This window comes from Podarcis erhardii, assembly GCF_964252035.2.
Source record: "Podarcis erhardii genome assembly, chromosome: 11".
NCBI lineage: Eukaryota > Metazoa > Chordata > Lepidosauria > Squamata > Lacertidae > Podarcis > Podarcis erhardii.
The window spans coordinates 55,236,986-55,260,102 of record NC_138501.1 but is presented as its reverse complement, the minus strand read 5'-3'; the positions used below and the strand labels follow the sequence as shown (position 1 = coordinate 55,260,102).

The 23,117-nt window shown below is 50.1% G+C and overlaps 1 protein-coding gene across 1 annotated transcript in view; it reads right to left on the bottom strand.

Annotated features, from left to right (window-relative positions):
* PHF24 (PHD finger protein 24) overlaps positions 1-9,287 on the bottom strand; it is a 34,894-nt gene extending 25,607 nt beyond the window's left edge. The window contains exon 1 of the mRNA XM_081881602.1: positions 8,494-9,287. The gene's annotated coding sequence lies outside the window, so the exon portion shown is untranslated. The remainder of the gene's footprint in view (positions 1-8,493) is intronic.
* Between the last annotated feature and the right edge of the window lie 13,830 nt (positions 9,288-23,117).

The following is a 23,117-nucleotide window of genomic DNA, read 5'->3' as shown; positions in this document are numbered from 1 at the left end:
CCACCACTTGACTGTGGAAAAGAAAAACACCCTCAAAGCAGTTTACAAAAAGATAAAACAATGAAACCAAGAAAGAATTACAACAGTACTTAAAAATGAAACACAACTTAAAATGCTGCACTAAATCAGAGGAAAATGACCCCCATTTTCTAAGCATATGGGTGGGCTTCTCTAAACAAGAAGGTTTTCAGCAGGTGCCCAAAAGACTGCAGTGAAGGAACTTGCTTGGTATCAATAGCCAGGAAGTTCCAAAGGGCAGGCGCTGCCATACTAAATGGAATGCCACTAGGAGAGTTGGTGCCCTGTCCTGCTTCAGGGATCCTCATATTGGGGATCTAGTTGGTCGCTTTGCCAAAGAGGGTGCCCCCTTTGTACTGATGCGGGAATCTCTTCTGAGGTGATTACGCTTTTCATGCAGAAGGTGATGCAAAACCTGGCGGGTGCGGGTGGGGAGGGAGACCTTTTAACCCAAGAGTCATGTTCCCTGGTGGGCTACCTTCATGTGTTTGTGCGTCTCGTGCCAGGGATGGGAAGGGCGAGAGGCGAGAGGCAGTGGAGCCACAGAAGTGGCCGGGAACATTAAACAGGAGGCTGCATCTCGGTCATACCAAAAGTCGAGAGATTTTTTTACCTGCTCCACCCCAGTGTCACAACTTCCCCTCTCTCTGTCCAGGCAGGAAAGAGGTAGGATTACAGGTCAAGTACACCTCCCAGCTGGGCCAAGGCGTGAAGAGGAAAGAGGAGAGTCCCAGGGGTCAAGCGCAGAGCCCTCCTCCCTCTGTGTTAAAAGGCAGCCAGGGTGCAAAAGACATGCCAGTCAGAGCAGACAACACCAGCTGCCTTTGAGTGAGAAACAGACCCCTGGGGCCCCTCTATCGCAGCCTTGCCTCCTCTGACAGACAGCAGCTCCTCAGTGCCTGAAGCCAAGAGACCGTCTTTCATGGTAGATTGTAAGCTCTTTGCGGGCAGGGGACTTTCCTTTTCACTGCCATTGTTTGAAGTGCCATGGGCACATTGGTGGCTCTCTGTATTCCAGTTCCACTGCTATTTACCACTGCATACACCGACCCCTAAAACCTGCATTGTAGGGGTTGGACTAGATGACCCCTGGGTCCCTTCCAGCTCTACAGTTCTACGATTCTGCTACTGCTAAAAGTAACTTCCTAGTCAAAATGAGCATGCAGCCCCCCTTCTGGGCTGGAGAGGCAGGAGGGCAGAGAGGCTTTACCGTCTGCTGAGATGCTTTTGGTTTCGCAGGTCCTGCCAGGCTGTGCCCCTTTCCCCCTTCTCCCTTGCCGAGAAGTATTATGATGAACAATTGCAGCAAAAATGACCCCCAGGAAATTACAGCAGTCCAAAGCCGTGCTGGGAGGCTGCCAGCTGGGCTGCGCTTGGCGTGTGCCTACACTTCTTAATTCATAAATCGCAGTGGCTGGCGAAAGGTGTGCCAGCCAGGGCGAGTTCCTGGGGGATGGCGTGTGGCTGTGCGGGTGTGTTGTGTGTTGGCACACAAACAGGAGGGGGCATGCACAGAAGCCCAAGCAGATGGAGCCCCCCCTCACCCTCCTTGCTTCAGCCAGCTAGTCACAGACTCCAAGGGGAAACCCAGGACACAGGTGTGCTGTGGGCATCAAGGTCACCTGCATTTCATTTCTACCTGCAGTTGCAAAACCATTCTAGAGGCTGATGCCTGTAAGGTGAGAAACAGAGCGAGGAGTTTCCTCTGAGCCCAGTGACTGCAGTGCATCAAAATGGACTGGGTGCAAGAGAGCTTAAAACTCTGGGGAGCCCCTGCCAAGCAGGGTTAACCCAACTCAGTTGCCTTCCTGTTGTTGTTCTTTTACCAACAACCAAAACACAAACAGTGAAACCCCCCCAGGCGGCTGATACATTGGGTATACATAATCAATAACAACATATTCAAATCAAACCATATGTACAATTCTATATACATTAACACTCCTCCCTCCACAAGGTTTATTTAACTTTTAACATTTTAATTGCCCCAAATTGTTCAAACCTGCCCAAATAATTCAATATCTTCTCAAACCAATCCTCCTCCTCCTCCTCCTCCTCCTCACTGACCTTAAACCCTTTCATTTTGTGTATCTTCACAGTTAGATATTCTGAAATTATAATATTTTCCTGGTTTTTCCTCCATTGGTTCACCCCTAGCTCTTCTGCGTTTTTCCAATTACTCGCTATAACCTGTCTGGCTGCAATTACCACCCATTTTACCCATTTACATTCCTCTTTTGTTTCTAACTTGGTGCTACTCAGGCTAATAAGAACCATTAATTTAGATATTTCCACCTTCCTACCCACAATTCCCGATATTTCTATACCAATCTGTTTCCAGAATTCATGAACTAATGGACAATCCCACCACATATGACTGTACGTTCCCATCACTCCACATTTCCTCCAACAATTCTTACTTCCAGATTTTGTAATATGATATAACCTTACAGGTGCGTAATACCATTTTTGTACCAACTTCAACCCTTGTTCCTGGATTATTCTAGGGGTCGCAACAAAGGGTGGATGCTGAAAGATTTTTTCCCAATCTTCATCTAAAATCTGTTCCTGAATATCTAGCTTCCAATACAGTATTCTTTCAAACTTTCCTTTGGTGCCATCGTATATTTCTGTGAAAGTCCCAGGGATGTGTGTGTAACTAGAGACACTACTGTCGCCCTTTCCTTGTCATGGGACTCTGGAACCAGATCGACCAGAAAGGCAATTGCACCCTAGGCTGCTGGTTGTGGCGGCCTAGCCAGTGGTCAAGGATGCTGAGCTGTGGTCCAGCAACATCTGCAGGGGTGGGGGACAAAGGATCCCTACTTTGGAACAGAAAAGTGCAAGAACAGGAGATGATCTGGGTTGCGGGATGAGACTGAAGGGGGCCTAGTGGGTCCAGTCTCCTGTTTCTGCAGTGCCCAGCCAGCTGCCCCCAGAGGAAGCCCAAAAGCAAGACATGAGTGCCAAAACAGGCAATACTGCCCTGTCGCCTTCCAAACAGATGCATGCTGATTGCAGAGGCTGCTGTCTGTCTCTGTTGCCAATGCACTTTCCCCCTGAAGTCTCAGGCCAGACTCCAGCATTTCCCACCCGACAGGGATTCCTTAGCTGTGATTCCTGCCACCACAGGGGGGTGGACTAGATGTCATTTGGGGGTCCCTGCCAACTCTAGGATTCTAGGGTTCTGTGAAAGCAACAAACCCACAGGCAAAGGCATGCAAATGACTGTGAATTGCAAAGAGTCTGCAACACCTCTTTAACAGGCTGTCTGTTCACAAGGAATGGATCGCCAGCACGCTCCCTCCCAGATTGCAACCCCAAGACCCACCACCACCCCTGGAAACTGCTCCTTGTGAATAGGAGCGGGGTGGGTGGGTGGGTAAATAACTTCTCCAGGATCTTAAGGAATTCTGGTTGCATGTCAACGGCCCCTCCCACCGCAGCGTCTTCAAGAGAAAGGCATTGTTGTAAAGCAGAGAGAGAGCAGCTTTCCTAAGACTTTAGGGAAAGGGACTCAGGAGCCTGAAAGCCAGTCCAGATCATAGAATCATAGGAGTCCGAAGGGACCCTGAGGGTCATCTAGTCCAACCCCTTGCAGTGCAGGAACCTCAGCTAAAGCATCTATGACAGATGGCCATCCTAGGGTTGCCATATTGTGAAGACCAAAAAGAGGACGCTATGAGAACTCCCATTTTAAATACCCCTACTAGATGTTAATGGGACGCAGCTGGCACTGTGGGTTAAACCACAGAGCCTAGGATTTGCCGATCAGAAGGTCGCGGTTTGAATCCCCACGACGGGGTGAGCTCCCATTGCTCAGTCCCTGCTCCTGCCAACCTAGCAGTTCGAAAGCACATCCAAGTGCAAGTAGATAAATAGGTACCACTCCGGCGGGAAGGTAAACAGCATTTCCATGCGCTGCTCTGGTTCGCCAGAAGCGGCTTAGTCCTGCTGGCCACATGACCTGGAAGCTGTACGCTGGCTCCCTCGGCCAATAAAGCAAGATGAGCGCCGCAACCCCAGAGTCGTCCGCGACTGGACCTAATGGTCAGGGGTCCCTTGACCTTTACTAGATGTTAAGGTTACCAGATGTCCCCGTTTCCTGGGGACAGTCCCTGGATTTACAAATCAGTCCCCATACAGAATCCATTGAAGCTGAAAAGTGTCCCCCGATTCATTGAAAAAAATCTGGTAACCTTACTATATGTAGCCTATAGAATCTGTGAGGGGGTGGGGTCAGGAAAAGAGAAGAGGAAAGCAAGTCTTCAGCCACCAATTATGTCTATGTCTCATCCAGAAAGTATAGCAAGAGACATTATGGCAAATTTTAAAAATCCACCTGGACAGAAATTTTACCCTTGAAAATGAGGATGTGTCCTGGAAAAAGAGGACACATGGCAACCGTACCATCCAAGCTCTGCTTAAAAACCTCCAGTGAAGTAAATTCCACCCCTGACCTCTCTGCTGCTCCACTGCCCTCCTTGCCCATCCGAAGAACTCCTCCTCCTTCAAGCAATTCCACCCTTCTCCCCTTGCTGCCCAACATGCTTCTGTGACAGGTGCCTCCCCCTTCCCTTAAATCCATCCTCAAAACTCCCCTTTTCTGAGACACCTTTGGCTCACCTTCTGGGCTGTATCTGGTGCTAGCGCCGCAAAGAACAGACCCACCAAAGTGAATGAGCACGACTAATGTAGGTCCATTTTCCAAATTATACTGGGGTGAAGATGGAGGCTGTGCAAACACCACACACTCTCCCCAAATAATCTTGGGAGCTGTAGTTCACCCCCAACAGAGCCACAGTTCCCAGAATACGTGTGTGTGTGTGTGTGTGTGTGTGTGTGTGTGTGTGTGTTGGAATGGGCTTTAGAAGTATGATGTCTGTGCAGCCAAAGTATATGGAACGGAAAAGAACTCGGGTTTTATTTGCTAGTCTCTCCTCTTCCTCTACTGCCTCACCAAGTGTTGGGTGCTGGATTGTAAGCTCCTTGGGGGCAGCGACCGGTCCTCTTGGGCTCTGTGAAGTGCCCAGCACTCTAATGGTGCTGTGTAAATAATACCCCATAATGAAGGCAGCACTTTGGGGTTGGCCATTTAGGAGCCACATTCAATTGCATCTCACATTTGAATAATGTTAGGGCAAAAACCGAGAGAGGATGAATGGGATCCTCCCATGAATTGTCGACCAGGAAGCTGGAGATGAATGGACCGTTAATTTCAGAGGCAGCCGAGAGAGCTTGATTCATGGCCTGCTTTTATTCCAGAGCTTCCATTGTCTTTGCAAACTGACGTTTTGCTGCAAGAAGCCAGCTGGCACACAAAGGGACGAGGCGTCTGAGTTTGGCTCCTGACACATCCAAGAAACCCAGCAGCAATATCTCACCCACAACAATTCTAGGTCTCTGCCTTCCCAAGGGATGGAGCTGGCACCTTGCCCTTGGCCCCGTGGCAGCTTCCCGGCCACACAGGTGTACTGACACGTGCCGTACCTGTTGGATTTCTGCCCGCCGTGGAGCTGTCCAAAGCGTAGAGCTTCACTTGGCAGCCTTATTGAGAAGGAGGCGTGTTTCCTGGCACTGCTGGATGACTTGGGAATAAAGCCAATGGGGTCATCCCTGGTTCTTAGAGGTGTCTCGTCTCAGCAGGCTCCTGCCTGCCAGATGCGATCCAGGTTTCCCTCAAACCAAGGTTTGTGCAGCACTCAACAACTTGGTCACTTGGTTGGACAAACTGCCTGATCAGCAGGCCAAGGGGACTGGGAGGTCGGAAGGGAGAGAGACTAATTATAGGGGGCACCAGAGCCAATGGCGGGCATAGGAACATAATTCCATAAGTCAAAACAAAATAAAAAAATTCCTTCCAGTAGCACCTTAAAGACCAACTGAGTTAGTTCTAGGTATGAGCTTTCGTGTGCATGCACACTTCTTCAGATACACTGAAACAGAAGTCACCGGACCTTTCTATATAGTGAGAAGGTGGGGAGGGGTATTACTCAGAAGGGTGGTGGGAATGGGTGATTGGCAGATAGCTGCGATGAGCCTGTTGACGACTCTTAACGACTGCAATAGGTCTAACAGGAAAAAGCAAGGGGTGAGAAGGTGAAAAATGGCTTTGTCATGTATAATGAGATAAGAATCCAATGTCTTTATTCAAACCAGGTCTCTCCATAGTTTTAAGTTTGGTGATAAGTTGCAATTCAGCAGCTTCTCTTTCCAGTCTATTTCTGAAATTCCTTTGTAATAGAACAGCTACTTTGAGATCTTGTATAGAATGTCCTGGGAGATTGAAGTGTTCTCCTACTGGTTTTTCTGTCTTGTGGTTCCTGATGTCGGATTTATGTCCATTTATTCTTTGGCGTAAGGTCTGGCCTGTTTGTCCAATATAGAGAGCTGAAGGACACTGTTGGCATTTTATGGCATACACAATGTTAGACGATGAGCAATTAAATAGTCCCGAGATGGTATGTGTGATGTTGTTGGGGCCAGTAATGGTGTTGTCCGGGTGTATGTGGCAGCAAAGTTGGCATCTGGGTTTATTGCAGGCTCTGGTGCCAGTGTCCGTGTTAAGTCTGGTTATAGTATTATTGTGGGTTAGGAGTTGTTTAAGATTGGGGGGCTGTCTGGAGGCAATGAAAGGTCTTCCTCCCAGAGCTTGAGAAAGAGAACTGTCATTGTCCAGGAGAGGTTGTAGATCTCTGATGATGCGTTGTACTGTTTTAACTTGGGAGCTGTATGTGATGACTAGAGGTGTTCTGTTATTTTCTTTTTTGCCTCTAGCTACCATCCCAAACATACCAAACAGTCCATTGTATATAGCCAGGCACTACGTTACAGCCGCATCTGCTCCAATTCTACAGACAGAGACTCTCACCTAAGAGATCTACAACAAACCTTTTTAGAACTAAAATACCCAGCAGATGAAGTTAGACAACAGATCAACAGAGCCAGACTGATACCCAGAGAGAACTTGCTGCAAGACAGACCCAAAAAAGAAAATAACAGAACACCTCTAGTCATCACATACAGCTCCCAAGTTAAAACAGTACAACGCATCATCAGAGATCTACAACCTCTCCCCACAGATGGGGCTCTGTGTCTTCCGGATGTCAAGGAGCAGAGCTAAGGCACTGCACCCATTCACACAGAATTAAGGTGTTGCACCCACTCCTACCTCCACCCCCTGAACTTCGCGTTCCCTGTCTGTGTAGCTTTTACACCCAGAATTTGTTTTCTTTTGATGTCTTTCCTGTGGACCAGATGCAACGGGTAGTGAGAGAGAGGCAGGACCAACTCAGGCTGAAGCTTTTGCTCTGCTCGGTGTCCTCTCCTGTGTGGCCACTTGCCTTTTGGGGAAGGGCCATAGCCCAGTGGTTAGAGCACCTGCCTTGCATGCAGAAGGGCCCAGGATCAATCCCCAACAGTGTCTCTAGGTATGGGAGGGGGGGGATACTCCTTGTCTGAAACCATGGAGAGGTGCTGCCAGCCAGTGCAGGCAAAATGAGCTGGATAGACGAATGATCTGACTCAGTGTAAGGCAGCTTCCTATAAACCTCTTGCACCTGCCCAGGATGCCCAAAGCCACCTGGCATGGAAGGTTGCCCACACGGGCACCACTCTGGTGCCCTCTTTTCTTTCAAACCAAACAGCCCTATGACCTGGGAGGCTTTGAGGGGGTGGGGAGTAGTGGTTAGCGGCAGTGGAAAGTGGATTTGGGTCTTTTCTAGGCGAGGGACCATGCCTTGCAGGGAGGGCTTTGAGAAGGGCTTCATTCCTGATGGCAAAAGGCAGGCAACCCCAGCTTCTCAATTCTGTCCATGGCCAGGAGCGCTGCAGTGCCTGCCCGACCAACAGAGCCTGCTTGTGAAACCGGCAGCCGGCCCCTCGCTCACCTTGACCAGCCGCTCTTGCGTCACAAGAAGGGATCCTCCACCCCTTTCGCACGACACATTGCAGGGGGCATGTTCGTGCCACTTCCCTCTCACAGCACGATGCCAGTCTCAGGCCAGAGATGCATCTCAATGATGCAGCCCACCCAAAACTCAGCCACGTCTCTCTGCGACCCACCCAGCCTGCACTGCCCCTTACTAGGAAGGACGGTTCTCTGCTTATGCCGTCTGTGCGACACCCAGCATGCAAAAGAACCCACTTTCCAGTTACGATTTATTACTTTGGAAGTGTCAGCCGGGGGCATGATGATGGACAAATGCAGTTTTTTTTAAAGGTCTCAATCCAGGTCAGTTCCTGGTGCCAGGACAGCATCCATCACACCTCCCACCTCAGCCGAAGCATCCTTAATCCCGGGGGTCCTCTCTGGACCAAAAATCTCCTTAGATAGCCCTGCCCCTCACTTTCCCTTGGGCACTGGGTCTCACCTGCCTTCCAGATACCCCTGGACCAGCGCTTTCCCACCCTGTCTGCAGAGGGCAGGGCTCCGCAAAACGACCCTCCCCCCCTGCCCTGTTGCGATCCGCTCACCTGAGGTGGTCTGCCTCGGTTCCACACCTAACAAGCTGCCCACTCCAAGCCCATCACCGTGGTCGCCCTTGCATCGAGAGAGGCGCCGCCGCTGCACTCCTCGGAGATGCGGGCTGGGATGCCGAGGCTGGTACCCAAGAGGAGGGATGCTGCGCGCTCTCTCCAGGAGATGCAGGGCGGAGAGAGAGAGGGCAGGGCGGTACCCCGGAGGAAGAGCCCGGAGCGCTTTCCGAGGATGGGAGCAGCAGCAGGAGAGGACAGCCCAGGAAAGGAGCCGCGGCGGGCAGGCTCCGAGGACTCTGGTACCCAAGGACCGCTCTCTCTCTCCAGGGATGCAGGAGGGATGCAGCAGCGGGCGAGCGAGAGGGATGCGCAAGGAAGGGAAGGGAGCCAGACCACCAACTCCGCCTGCTCCGGGCTCCCTGCACCAGTCAGTCCCCAGCCTGCCTCTCTCTCCTCCCCGCCTGGAAAGGAAGCTGCTTTTGCTGGGAAGCACTAATGACACCCGCCCCCCCTCCCAGTCTCAACCCAGCCCCTCCCTGAGCTCCCTCATTCGCTGAGAACTGCGGATTCTGCGCCAGTTCCCTGCCCGCCGCCGGAGAGGGAAAGGCAGCTTCGGGCGGGCTCCGCTTCCCGCAGGACAAACACCCCCCCGCCCCACTCCGCCCCACCACGCCCCACGCCCCCTCCTACTCCTCCAGCCCCAGATCTGTCTAGGCTGTTGCCCCAGTCTGGAGGGGGCTGGGGACGGGAGGGGATGGAGCTACATCCTAACTGCCACCCGCGTGTTGACAGTCAGGCTCTGGCAGAACTGTGGCCTGGGGGGCGGGAGGGGGGCGGCAGACTGCAGCGCGCGGCGCCATGTGGCAAGAGGAGCCCCCCCTCCCCTCCGTGGAAGGCGCAGCTCCATCCTCCTGCGTGCCTGACTGGACCATATCTGCAGCCCTGGCCTTGAGAGAGGGAGGCGTCCCTGCGATTTCGGAAAGGGACACTCAAAGCCCATGCAACCAGCCCCGAGGAAGCCTCTCCAGGCTACTTTGCGCATAGCTTTTGATTTGCAGAAGGTCATCCTTTTTCATACCCCCCTCCCAGTCAAAAAGTTTTTTGGTTTTTTAGGGAAATGCGGTGGCAGCGATGGGGAACATCTGTGTGTGTGGGGGCCTCATGATGTGGTTGGACTCCAGCAGCCAGTATGGTCAGGGGACGATGGGTGTTGTAGTTCAGCAACACCTGGAGAGCCCCTGTAGATCCCCCACCCCAGGGACTAGGGCTTAAGTCAGTCTCTGCAGCTTACCAATTCTAGTTGTGTGTGCATTTGGTGGTGAGGGACTCACACATTGCACATGGTCAGCTGTGTGGTATTTTAATAGCTAGCTCTGGCATCCATAATAATAATAATAATAATAATAATAATTTTTATTTATACCCCGCCCTCACTGGCCAGAGCCAGACTCAGGGTGGCTAACACCAATAAAATCACAATAAAAACATAATAGGAGAAAAAGAGAGGGGAGGAAAAAACTAATTTAAAATACAGGTTAAAATGCAATTTAAAATGCAGCCTCATTTTAAAAGTAGCTGATAGATCAAGACCATAAGGGGAGGGAAACATAAGGGTCAGACCAAGTCCAAACCAGCAGCCAGGTGGAACAGCTCTGTCTTGCAGGCCCTGCAGAAAGATGTCAAGTCCTGCAGGGCCCTGGTCTCTTGGGACAGAGCATTCCACTAAGTTGGGGCCAGTGCTGAAAAGGCCCTGGCCCTAGTTGAGACCAATCTAACCACCTTGAGGCTTGGGACCTCCAAAGTGTTGCTATTTGTGGACCTTAAGGTCCTCCGCGGGGCATACCAGGAGAGGCGGTCCTGCAGGTACGTGGGTCCTAGGTCGCATGGGGCTTTAAAGGTCAAAACCAGCACCTTAAACCTGACCCTGTACTCCACCGGGAGCCAGTGCAGTTGGTAAAGCACTGGATGAATGTGATCCCACCGCAAGGACCCCATAAGAAGCCTCACTGCGGCATTCTGCACCCGCTGGAGTTTCTGGGTCAGCTTCAAGGGCAGCCCTGCGTAGAGCAAGTTACAATAATAAAAATATTCCCATAAAATATTCTGGGACCAAAACCTGGCTAAGATCAAGCCCCTTCCTTCTGGCTCCCCTCTGACCTTGTTCAGATTTCATTTTTAATAACCCAGCCTTTCTCCAAGGGTCTGATGATTCCACCTCCCCTCACAGCAGCCCTGTGAGGTAGGCTGAGGCGGGAGGGAGTGCCTGGCTCAAGGTCCCCTCATGTGCTTCATAATGGAGAGAGAACATGGACTCAGATCCCTGCAGCCCTGGGCTGACATCACCCTCCACTTCCATTCTAGGGTGTGATCCTGTCCTCTTTGAGCTCAGAATGAAAATGTTTCTGTCCCTAATTCTGGACAAGGTGCATGGCAGCTTCGCTTTTGGCTAGATGACGAGGTGGGGCTGGAGTTTGAAAGCGTAGAGGTTCCTTTAATGCCACATATATGTAGCAGAATTACAACGATCTAATGCTTTGCTGCAGCTGAGAGGAGATGTAGCAGATGTTGAAAGAATATGAGTGATCTGTAGCACGGGTAATTATAATATTAGTCACTTACAAAGAACGAAATCGATACGCAGGAGGATTTGTTCTAGAAGAGAATGGTTCAACAATGGATGTGTATATAAATATTGTCATATGTTTTGTATGCTAGAATAAGAGACCTGCTGGATTAGGCCAGTGGCCCATCTAGGCCAGGATCCTGTTCCCACAGTGGCCAACCAGACCACCCTTTGGGAAGCCCAGAGTGTGAGAGCGACACTCTCTCCAGCTGAAACTGCCCGCAAGTGGTATTCAGAAGCATTCTGGCTTCTGGCTGCGGAGTAAAGGCAGGAAGGAAAGAGCCAACATGGAATGTCTCATGGATCAGTATCTCGGCCTTCACCGTGTTTTGTTCCTGGGGATTTTATACCCAGTTGCCCTGGGTTTGTCATTGGCAAACACAACTCTCATAGAACTGCAGAGTTGAAAGGGACCCCGCCCACGTTGAAAGAACCCCGACAGATGGACACCCAACTTTTCAGGTATGTTTAAGCCCTCCAATGAAGGGGAGTCCATCCACTTCAAAGGGAATCTATTTCATGGTTTAGTTGCAATCTCCTTTCTTGTAACTTGAATCCCTTGGTTTGAATTCATCCGATTCTCCAGGGCAGTTGGAAACAAGCTTACTCCATCTTCCCCATGACAGCCCCATGACTCTTATATCATCTATCAGCCTTCTCTTCTCAAGGCGAAACATACCCAGCTACCTCAACCATTCCTCATACAGCTTGGTTTCCAGACCCTTGGTCATCTTGGTTGCCCTCCTCTGCACACCTTCCAGTCTGAAGCTCCCAGTCCCAGACTAGTTTGGGGCAGTGGAGAATGAGATGGTCCCTCTACCAAAGGCATGCATGATGCCTATAAATGGGCAACTGAAGACTCCAGCAAAGTATCTCTGTGCAACACAGTGAAGTTTTAATAATTTCTTTCAGCCCTCTGTTCGTAACCGCATGAGGCAGCGGTTTCCTCTGCTGACAGTTCTCTGGAGGCCCTTATTAGCAATATCTCTCTTGCCACAGCTTTGCTTGTTTTATCCCCTCCCTCCCCAACTAAAATATCCCATGACATCTCCTGCCTTTTTTGCCATTTAATTAAGATTATGATGAGGGAGGCAGCAGTCCCCTTTTGGTTCAGCCGGGCAACTCTCATCTGGTTTGCAGAATCTCTGCTCCAGCTTCTTGCTGCTGCCCATCATCACAGCAGACAGGCAGACAGGCAGCTACAGATGAAGGAAAGCTGTGGGCAAAGATCAGCCTCACTGATGTAAAATCTGCCCCCCCCCCACTCATTCCAGCTGTGAATGAAACAGGGACTATTAATTAGTTTACTTTATCTCGCTTCCTCACCATGTTCCTGCTTGCTGTGACTCTCGCTCTCTTGCCGACGACAGGGTTCTTTGCTAGTTGGCCAAAGGGGACCTCAGAGCCCAACTCAAACTGGTCATGTGAGGAACAGCAAAACACATCGCCAGCCCATCTGGGCTGCGCCTCTTTCTCTCCAGGCTGAATGCTCAGGTGATGGGCAGGGAGCAGGTGTGTGTGGGGGGGGGAGGGAGGGACAAAGTTATACTGCCCTTTTTGGAATGGGTCACAGCAGCTCAGTGGCAGGACACCTGTCTGGCATGCAGAAGGTTCCCAGGCCATTGCCCAGCATCATCTCCAGGTAGGGCATGTTTAGCCTGGACAAGAGGAGGCTTCAAGGTGACTTGTTCATCATCTTCAAGCACCTGAAGGGATGTCAACTGGAAGATGGAGCAAGCTTTGTTTTCTGCTGTTCCAGAAGGGAGGACCAATGGATTCAAATTACAAAAAAATAGACATTAGGAATCTTTTTTCTGGTGGTAAGAGCAGTTCAACAGTGGAATGGACTCCCCTGGAAGGGGGCAGACTATTCTTTGCTGGAGGTTTTCACAGAGGTTGGACAGTCCTCTGTTGGGGATCCTCTAGTTGTGATTGCAGGGGGTTGAGCTAGATGACCCCTGAGTTCCCTCCTAACTTTATGATGCTATTTAAAAAACACAACCTTTTACTGGTTTCTGGTTTGTTTCTGGACCCAAGGCAGGGAGCTTGTCTTGACTTACAAAACCCTAAGGGATCTGGGTGTGGAAGACAGGAGTGCCTGGCGTGCTCTGGTCCATGGGGTCACGGAGAGTCGGACATGACTAAACGACGAAACAACAACAAAGGGGTCTGGGTGGCACCTGAAATGCCCACAACAGATTCATCCTCAGAGGCCCTTCTCTGTGCTCTGCCTGATGAGGAGAGAGAGCGAAAGGCTTTCCTCTTCATCCAAACTTGCAAGGGTCATTAATGTCCTTTTCTCTTCCTCTCACCACATCTTAGTTTGTGTTTTATTATTTCAAACTGGCGTATTTGCTCTCCTGCTTTCTTTCTGTTGTTTTTTAAAAGAAGGATCCTTACCGTCTTGATTGAATCTGCTGCCAGCTGCCCTGAGGACCCTTTGCATTGAAAGCAAGGGTCAAACATTTCTTAAGGAAAACAGAGACTGAGAGCCAGTGGCAGCCTCCTGCCCTGCAAAGCGAGACCAACCTATCTTTAGGAATTGCAGAACCAGCTGGCCTTTGGCTGCGGGTGACTGGCATGCGCGAGATCCGTTGCCTGTTTGTTTACAAGAAAATGTCTGTGTCAACAGCTTGAGGGGCACTGGGGGCTCGCTGTGTTCCTTGCTGCTTTGAATTTTAATAAAATGCAGCTTGAGGGTTTGAGACAAGGTGTAGTCCCTGAACTTATTCTCAGCCCGAAGAAGAAAGCACATTTGAAAGTATCCTATGTGTGTGTGTGTATCTTTTCCGGGCCCAAGTCAAAGTGCTGGTTTTGACCTATAAAGCCTTAAATGGCTCAGGACCACAATACCTCAAGGACTGCTCTTTCCATATGAACCTTCCCAGACCCTGAGATCATCTTCTGAGGCCCTCCTTTGTGTGCCTCCTCCTCGAGAGGTCCAGAGCGGGGCCTTCTCTGCAGTTGCTCCTAATCTATGGAATGCCATATGGGGGGGGGAGGAGAGATTATTGAGTTACTGCTTTTGGTTTGATTTTATATGCTGTGGTCTTGTTATGAACAGCCCTGAGACCTCTGGGTATAGGGCAGTGTATAACTTGATTTTACAACAACAACAACAACAACAACAACAACAGGGTGCCCCCCCACCCTCAAAATCTTGGCTTTAACAAGGGAGGTGAGCTGCAGGGAACTGTGGCTGTCTGGTGACAGAAATGGACCTCCAGGCTCTTGCAGAGTGGGCTACGCCAGTTGGTAACTTGCAATCCAGGGTCAAGTGCATCCTTTAGCTTTCCTTTTGCAAGCCCTTCAACACAGGGTGTTTTTTCATTTTTACTTCCCTTATTTCCATGTATCCCTCTGTGATATTTTCCAGTGTATGGATAAGATTCTGCTCAAGGTTGTGCCCCAGACAATCTGCTCCTTTGGGGCCTTCAAACCGTTCCTTGTTTCCTGGACACTTTCCCCCATAACTCTGCCGAACCTTTGATGTTCAAAGTCAGGTAAACAGCCGATCCTCTGGTGGCGAGGCTGGCAACGAGGGAAGCATCTGTGCCACTGTTGGGAAGTGTTCACTGCTGCATCATGCCTGCTTAGAGTAAGGCCTCTCTCCCCTGCCTGCCACCCCTTTCTTTGCAAACAGCAATTCCTCCACCTGTACCAGAGGCTTTGAAGTGACTGTCGGCACAGAAGGTTTTCATAGCCTGCAGTCCTGTCTGTGAGCTGAGGCCCTCCCTCCTGCCCCTTCTCCCTGCCAGTGTGATCCTCTGAAATCTTTATCTGGCAAAAAGCTTCCTACCAGCAGACTGTGCCTAATGAATGTAGAATTAGCTTTGGAGCTTGCTGGCTCAGCAGGGCCCAAGAATCTGCAATCAGGCCTCACTTTTGGTCAGCCAAGAAATGGAAGCTGCAGAATGCTAAGAAGCCACTGACAGGGTGGAGAATGGTGGGGCTGTTTTGGGGGTGGGGGCTGCAGTTTGAACCACAGAGTGTCCTGAATTCTTTTGTCACAAGAGACATGGATTATAACAAGCAGGGGCAAGCGTACAGGAAGCACACCTTTCTCCCCAAATGCACAAATGCATTCAGTCGCCAGACAAAATCTTCTGTTGGAAATGTACAGTATGCAACCAGAAGCCCTGTCTCTGCTTACAAAATATATAGAAAATTGCAATAGCTCTTGCAGCCGATAGTGGCAGAGAGGCTGGAACTGGGGGTCAGGAAGCTACCGCTGGCCCATCACTGAACTGGTGGCCGTAGACAAGCCATTCTCTCAGCCTCAGTCTTTTCTTCTGCAAAATGGGGGATAACAATACCAGCTGCTTGTATGACTTGCAACTGGATAATGAATGTGCAGCACTGTGAATGCCCTAAAGCAGTGTTTCCCAACCTTGAGCCTCCAGCTGTTTTTAAACTACAATTCCCATCATCCCTGACCACTGGTCTTGCTAGCTAGGGATGATGGGAGTTGTAGTCCAAAAACAGCTGGAGGCCCAAGGTTGGGAAACACTGCCCTAAAGCATGATACAAACATTCCGTTGTTATTTAACAAAAGTGTATAGTAGGCCAACTTTGCAATAAGAAACAACGTGTGTGCAATTTTGATATTTGGTCACTGGAAATTCAGTGGGAAACCGGTCAACTTGCCCGTTTCATAGAGAAAATGACTAATGAATTTGAGGATTCATGTACATCCCATGCATGAATCTGGAGGTGTTCCAGGCGAGTCTGAAAGGGCGGCAAACTCCACAGGCCTTTCCTTTCCTGCTAGCACCATGGACAGATCCTCCTCCAGGTTTCACTAGAAGTGGAAAAGTGGACCGCTCTATCTTACATTGTAATTTCATCAGACTCACAGACTTGACTCAGGGTTTGCACTCTTACTGCAGATAGAACATTCCAGGCACACTTGGGGGGCAACCAACCCCCCTTTCAAAATACAAACTTAGCAACCTAGGATTTTTTTTCTACGGAATGACTCTTACAGTCTTTTCAAAGTCTTCCACCCAAAATCACCTAGGGAGAGGAATCATACCTGCAGTGTTACAACCCCTTCCTTAAAGAAAGAGAACTCTGCAATTTTTTTGGGGGGGGGCAGTAGCCGTTGACAGCTGTCTCCTCCATGAATCTGTCTAATCCTCTTTTAAAGCAGTCTAATGTTGAAGAATGGATGCTTTTGAATTCTGGTGCTGGAGGAGACTCTTGAGAGTCCCATGGACTGCAAGAAGATCAAACCTCTCCATTCTGAAGGAAATCAGCCCTGAGTGCTCACTGGAAGGACAGATCCTGAAGCTGAGGTTCCAAGACTTTGGCCCCCTCATGAAAAGACCCTGAGGTTTCCCTGGAAAAGACCCTGATGTTGGGAAAGATGGAGGGCACAAGGAGAAGGGGACGACAGAGGACAAGATGGTGGGACAGTGTTCTCGAAGCTACCATCATGAGTCTGACCAAACTGTGGGAGGCAGTGGAAGACAGGAGGGTCTGGCGTGCTCTGGTCCAGGGGGTCACGAAGAGGCGGACACGACTAAACGACTAAACAACAAGAACAAGAACAAGTGTTGTATACAGTGTTAGGTTAGGAAGAAAAGGGGGGAAAGAAGAGGAGAGGGGAATGGTGAGTGGGGTGGGGTCGGGTGGCAATGGTTCAATTCTTCTACTGAAACTCCTGTGGGAGGGAGTTCCATAGTTTAGCCATGCTGCCTGGTCCCTTGCTGAGCTGGGGCAGCTGTGGTGGTGGTGGGGACACATGGTGGGATCTCATCCTTTTGGAGGCACCCCAAATAATAAGAGGGCTGGGTGGGTGGCTGTTAGGATAGATTTGGGTCTGGAAGAACCTGTCTTTGGGAAGAGAAATGGCCCTGGAGATACTGTGGGTCCCAGCACCATGCAGAAGAGAAGATGGTGGCCATCTTCAAATAACTGAAGATGGAAGATCTTCCACTGAAGATGGAAGATGGAGCAAGTTTGTTTTGCTTCTCCAGAGGGGAGGATCTGAACCAATGGTTTCAAATGACAACAAAGGAGATTCCAACTAAACATTAGCAAGAAGAGTTCTTTGGCGGTGGAGTGGACTCCCTCTGAAGGTGGTGGACTTCATGGGAGGTTTATAAGCAGAGGTTGGATGGTCTTCTGTTAGGGATTATTTTGCTCCTATTCCTACTTTTCGGGGGTGGGACTAGATGACCCTTGGGGGTCCCTACCATCTCTAAGATTCTGTGATTCTCCCACCCTAAGAGCTTCAGCCTGCCAAAGCCTCTTGCTTCTTCCCGGGCACCCAGTGCCATGGAAACGCCTGCAGGCAGTGGGTGGCGAGGAAGAGAAGCATCAATTCGTGGCAAGACGGGGCTGTTTTTTTGCAAGTGCTCCTAATGCATCAAAGCCACAAGCTTCCTGGTGTCCGGCTGCACAGCTACTCCAGAGAGAGCCAACTGGCTGGAGATGCAGAAATCCCTCCCTTCAATCACGCTGCGAGCACTTAGGAAGGAGGTTGGCGCCAGCTGGACAGGAGTCAGGGGAGAGTGATAAAGATGATCAAAGGACCGAGGATGGGATGGACAGGGCTGGCTGGGATATCTGGCCCAGGGACAATAAGCAGGGCGGGTGGAATGGGCCAGGTAGGGAGATGGAGCCTGAATTCCTTGGTCCCCATGAGCAATCTATGCTGAGGCAGACCGTTGGCTTGTCCTAGCACATTACTACCAACTCTGGCTGGCAGCTGCTCTCCAGGGTCTTGGACCAAAGCATTTCCAAGGCCTGTCCTCTCTCCTATATGCTAACAGCAAAATGGTTCTCTGCTCCAAATGTGCCCCCCCCCCCGATGCAGTCAAGATGGCACCAGCAAAGGAATACAACAAAAGAATAGTAAAGAGAACCCACAAAAGTGTCACTGACACAAAACGCCACACATACACTAAGGAGAAGAATTGAAGCATTGCCACCCAAGCCCACCCCACTCACCATTCCCCTCTCCTCCTCTTTCCCCCCTTTTCTTCCTAACCTAACATTGTATACAATACTAATGTCTGTGGGACGAGAAACACAAGAGCAGTCAAGTATAACATTCCTAGAGTGAACATGTTTACACATGGGGAGGAATGTTTGTCCAGCCAGCAGGTCAACTTCCTGTTTCCTTCTGGGCTGGGACAGACTTCCTCTGCATGTGACTAGAGGTGGGCGTGGCCTCACCTGTGCAGGTAACAACAAAAGCACAGGGCAGTGCAGCCATCTCTCCCCCTTTTGACTACAGCGTCAAAGAAGCAACATCTGTTTAGCCAAAGATGCTCTCTTGGCTCCAGCCAAGAGAGGACAAAGGGACTGTCTCCTTATGAGACAGTTTCCAGGTTTATGTTACTTTTCTAAGCTAAGTTTGCCTTCTGGGACAACACATGAAAAAAGGGGCAACACATGCATTTTTGTAAATTAAGAAATCTTTAATAAAATTATATATTTTTTTAAAAAGATGGTGCTTCTTCGCATAGTGTATATTTATACCCTGGGACTCCCTCCCACAGGAGACAGGGATGACTACTAACCCAGATGGCTTGAAAGGGGAATCAGACAAATTTATGGAGGAGAAGGGGTTATTGATGGGCTACTAGCCAGGATGACTATGCTTTGCCTCCAGCGATACTCCTGAATATCAGTTTCTGGAAACCAAAAGAGGGGAGAGTTGCTCTGGTGCTTGGTTGTTCTGCTTGCTAGTTTCCCATCTGCGCATCCAGTTGGCCACTGTGAGAACAGGATGCTGGACTAGGCGGGCCACTGGCCTGATCCTGCGGATGCTCTTTGCTGATTCAGATGTTCCAATCCATGCAGAAGAAAGAAGAGTCAGGGTGCTCGATGGAAACCCAGATTTTGCAGAAGAACAGAAGAGTCTTCATTGCGGAAAATCTCCACTGAGAGGGACCCCCCCCCACCCAGAAACCCCCAGCCCAATGAAGACTGAGCATGCCATATTTATTATGGAATGACCGGCAATGGTGGAAAGAGTAATGGAATGGAGTATCCTGGAAGAAGGGGTCCCGTCTGGCTGGTTGGAACCGTAGGAGTGCACAGTGCTGCTACATTTTGTTGCGAGCCTCACCTTTGAAATGGAAATCCCAGTTAGGGGGACCTGGGTGCTTTGCCACTATGCGGCCGGCACCTTTCCCCTTCTACACTTCACACCTCTCATTGAGTTTGTATACATACTTAAGGTTCATTTATAATTATATTCTTATGTAGCTGGATTGTTTTATACTCACTGAATGTCCCATGATTATATTATAAAGTAGTTGTGTTCTAGCTTATAAATCAAGCATTGCTAGGAGTTGTTTCTGTTGATCTTAAGATGTATTTTAATCAATTGTTTGATTTATGCTTTTAATGTATCATACTTCAATGTTAGAATTCTGGTGCTGGAGGAGACTCTTGAGAGTCCCATGGACTGCAAGAAGATCCAACCTCTCCATTCTGAAGGAAATCAGCCCTGAGTGCTCACTGGAAGGCCAGATCCTGAAGCTGAGGCTCCAAGACTTTGGCCACCTCCTGAGAAGAGAAGACTCCCTGGAAAAGACCCTGATGTTGGGAAAGATGGAGGGCACAAGGAGAAGGGGACGACAGAGGACGAGATGGTGGGACAGTGTTCTCAAAGCTCTCAGCATGAGTTTGACCAAACTGTGGGAGGCAGTGGAAGACAGGAGTGCCTGGCGTGCTCTGGTTCAGGGGGTCACGAAGAGTCGGACACGACTAAACGACTAAACAACAACAACTTTGATGTTAGTCGCCCTGAGCCTGGTCCTGGTCGGGGAGGGCAGGGTACAAATAACATATTATTATTATTACACTTGCTTGATCGTGGGGGCAAAGCCCACAAGATGATGGTTACCTCTGGGAAAGTCGGGCAGGGACACATATCTCTTGTTTGGCAGCCTGATCCATTGGAGTTCTTGCTCTGAAGTTTCCCTTCCCTCCCAAGAAGCGTTTACCCTGGCCCCTGCTGCAATAGGGAAAGAAATGGCAGAGGGTTCATATTACACAGAAGGGACATTTCTACGACATCAGGAAAAATATTCCCAAACTGTAAGAGCATTTCAGGAATGAAATAGATAAGCAGAGCAAATGGGAAACAGAGAATCTCTTCTCCCTTGGGTGTTTTGTGGCTCTTTGATGCAATATTTTCCCAGCTGAGAAATATGTGGGGAGAGCTGCTTCTAGGAGAGGCATTTGCCATGGTATTATTGGGGTACCTCTGCACTGAAGACATCTTTCCTGGCCCCTGAAGAATAAACCCCACACCATGGTTACCGCAAGCTGAATTATGCCAACCGTAGGTATTGTGCAAATTACACATAATCACAGGTACATTTTCTCGTTTTGTATGATTTCCCCTGCTTCGTGGAATACATTGGGAGGGTCTGTCTGCTGACCCCTGAAAATGCCTCTGAGTGCTAGCTTTGAGATATATATACAGTCATACCTCATGTTACATTTGCTTCATGTTACAGTGGTACCTCGGGTTACAGACGCTTCAGGTTACAGTCTCCCCTAACCCAGAAATAGTACCTCGGGTTAAGAAGTTTGCTTCAGGATGAGAACAGAAATCGTGCTCCGGTGGCGCGGCAGCAGCGGGAGGCCCCATTAGCTAAAGTGGTACTTCAGGTTAAGAACGGACCTCTGGAACGAATTAAGTTTTTAACCCGAGGTACCACTGTACATTCTTTCAGGTTACGTCCCGCGGCGACCCGGAAGTACCAGAAAGGGTTACTTCCAGGTTTCGCCGCTCACGCACGTGGACAAGCACCAAATTGCGCTTCACGCATGCGCACAAGCACCAAATTGCGCCGCGCACCTGTGCAGATACGGCGCTTCGGGTTGCGCTCTTTTCATGTTGTGAACGGGCCTCTAGAACGGATCCCATTCGCAACCAGAGGTACCACTGTATATAGCTAGATAGATAGATATAGATATAAAGAGATATATATAGATATGGATATGGATATGGATATAGATTTACCATGTATTACCCACACCCTTTCAAGAATATTCCCACCACCATAAGGACTAGAAACTTAGCCTTCCCCCCTTTTAAATAGAAATGAACTTCAGATGCTGAATTCTGTGCCCAGTCCCAGCTTTTCTTGCTCTTACAAAACACCCCCAGCCTTGGCTTGTTGCTGCTGGTGCCAGGCGTGTGTGTGTGTGTGTGTGTGTGTGTGTGTGTGTGAGAGAGAGAGAGAGAGAGAGAGAGAGAGAGAGACTGTGCATTTCATCCTTTCCACATGATCCCCTCCCCGTGCCCAGGATGGAGCGGTCTATGGTCCTGCTTGTAAATGTTGCATGCGCTCTGTAATGACACGTTCCAGCTTTGCCTCTCAGGCGGAAGGAATGGAAATGAACTCCCAGCAATGAATATCATTAATGTTCCCATCTTCGCTGGAGGTGGGAAGGTCTACGGAGATAAATGGGGTCACCCCTGTCCGGAGCACCCGAGCGTGTTAATGCAAGCCTTGGCACAGAAAGCAACCCGTGGCTGCCGGCTGGAGAGGGACGTGGCAGACGCGCACCGGGGGTGCTTGCATGATCCCCCGGGGCGCCGCTGAACCTTTCTTGCTCTCTCCAGGGGGCCGGAGAGGCAGCCTTCTGCCGCTGTTGTTGCTCCTAGGAATCGCATTGTATGCGCGGTCTGTTTGTCTGAGGGAGGAGGTGATAGCTGCTGATGTACAGACAATGACACTGCTGAGCCGGAGAGATCCATGGCAGAGCTTCCCTCCCGCTTAACATATTGTGGAGAGCTGTGCCTGGTGTTATGCAAAGGGAAGCGCGTGCCCTCCCCCCCCTCTTGCTAGCAAAATGTGTTATGAATATAGCTTTGAATACAGGCCAAAATCGCAGGAGCCCATGCGGTGCCCTTTAGATGTCATTGGGCTGCAGTTTCCACCTACCCCAGACAGCATGTCCCGTGCACAGAGATGATGGGTTGCTGTCGGTTAGCAGCCTGGGGGGGGGGCACGTTGGCAGCCCCTGAGAGAACCATTTCATTGCTACACTTCAAGTGGCTGCTGTTAATTGATATGGTCCCCACATGCCTTGGACTTGTCTGACTTAGGGGATGTGCCCCCTCCCCCTAATAAGCATAGGTAAAGGTAAAGGGACCCCTGAGCATTAGGTCCAGTCGCGGATGACTCTGGGGTTGCGGCGCTCATCTTGCTTTATTGGCCGAGGGAGCTGGTGTACAGCTTCCGGGTCAAGTGGCCAGCATGACTAAGCCACTTCTGGCGAACCAGAGAAGCGCACGGAAACACTGTTTACCTTCCCGCTGGAGCGGTACCTATTTATCTATTTGCACTTTGACGTGCTTTCAAACTGCTAGGTTGGCAGGAGCAGGGACTGAGCAACGGGAGCTCACCCCGTCGTGGGGATTCGAACCGCCAACCTTCTGATTGGCACTAGGCTCTGTGGTTTAACCCACAGCGCTACCCGCGTCCCTCCTAATAAACATAGAATTGTAGAATTGAAAGAACCAAAGCTAAATGATCCCTGACAGTGGGGTAGCCAACTTCTGCTTAGAAACCCCCTAGGAAGGAAAGTCCACCACCTTCCGAAGGAGTCTGCTCTGTTGTAGAAAGCTCCTCCTAATGTTTAAAACTCTCTGGCTGGTAAGCTGAATCCATTGGTTTGCGTTCTACCCTCTGGAGTACTGTAATTGTAAAGGAAAAGGTAAAGGGACCCTTCACCATTAGGTCCAGTCACGGATGACTCTCGGGTTGCGGCGCTCATCTCGCCTTATTGGCCGAGGGAGCCGGTGCACAGCTACCAGGTCATGTGGCCAGCATGACTAAGATGCTTCTGGCAAACCAGAGCAGCGCACGGAAATGCTGTTTACCTTCCTGCCAGATTGGTACCTTTTTATCTACTTGCACTTTTACGTGCTTCCGAACTGGTAGGTTGGCAGGAGCAGGGACCGAGCAACGGGAGCTCACCCCGTCGTGGGGATTCGAACCGCAACCTTCTGATCGGC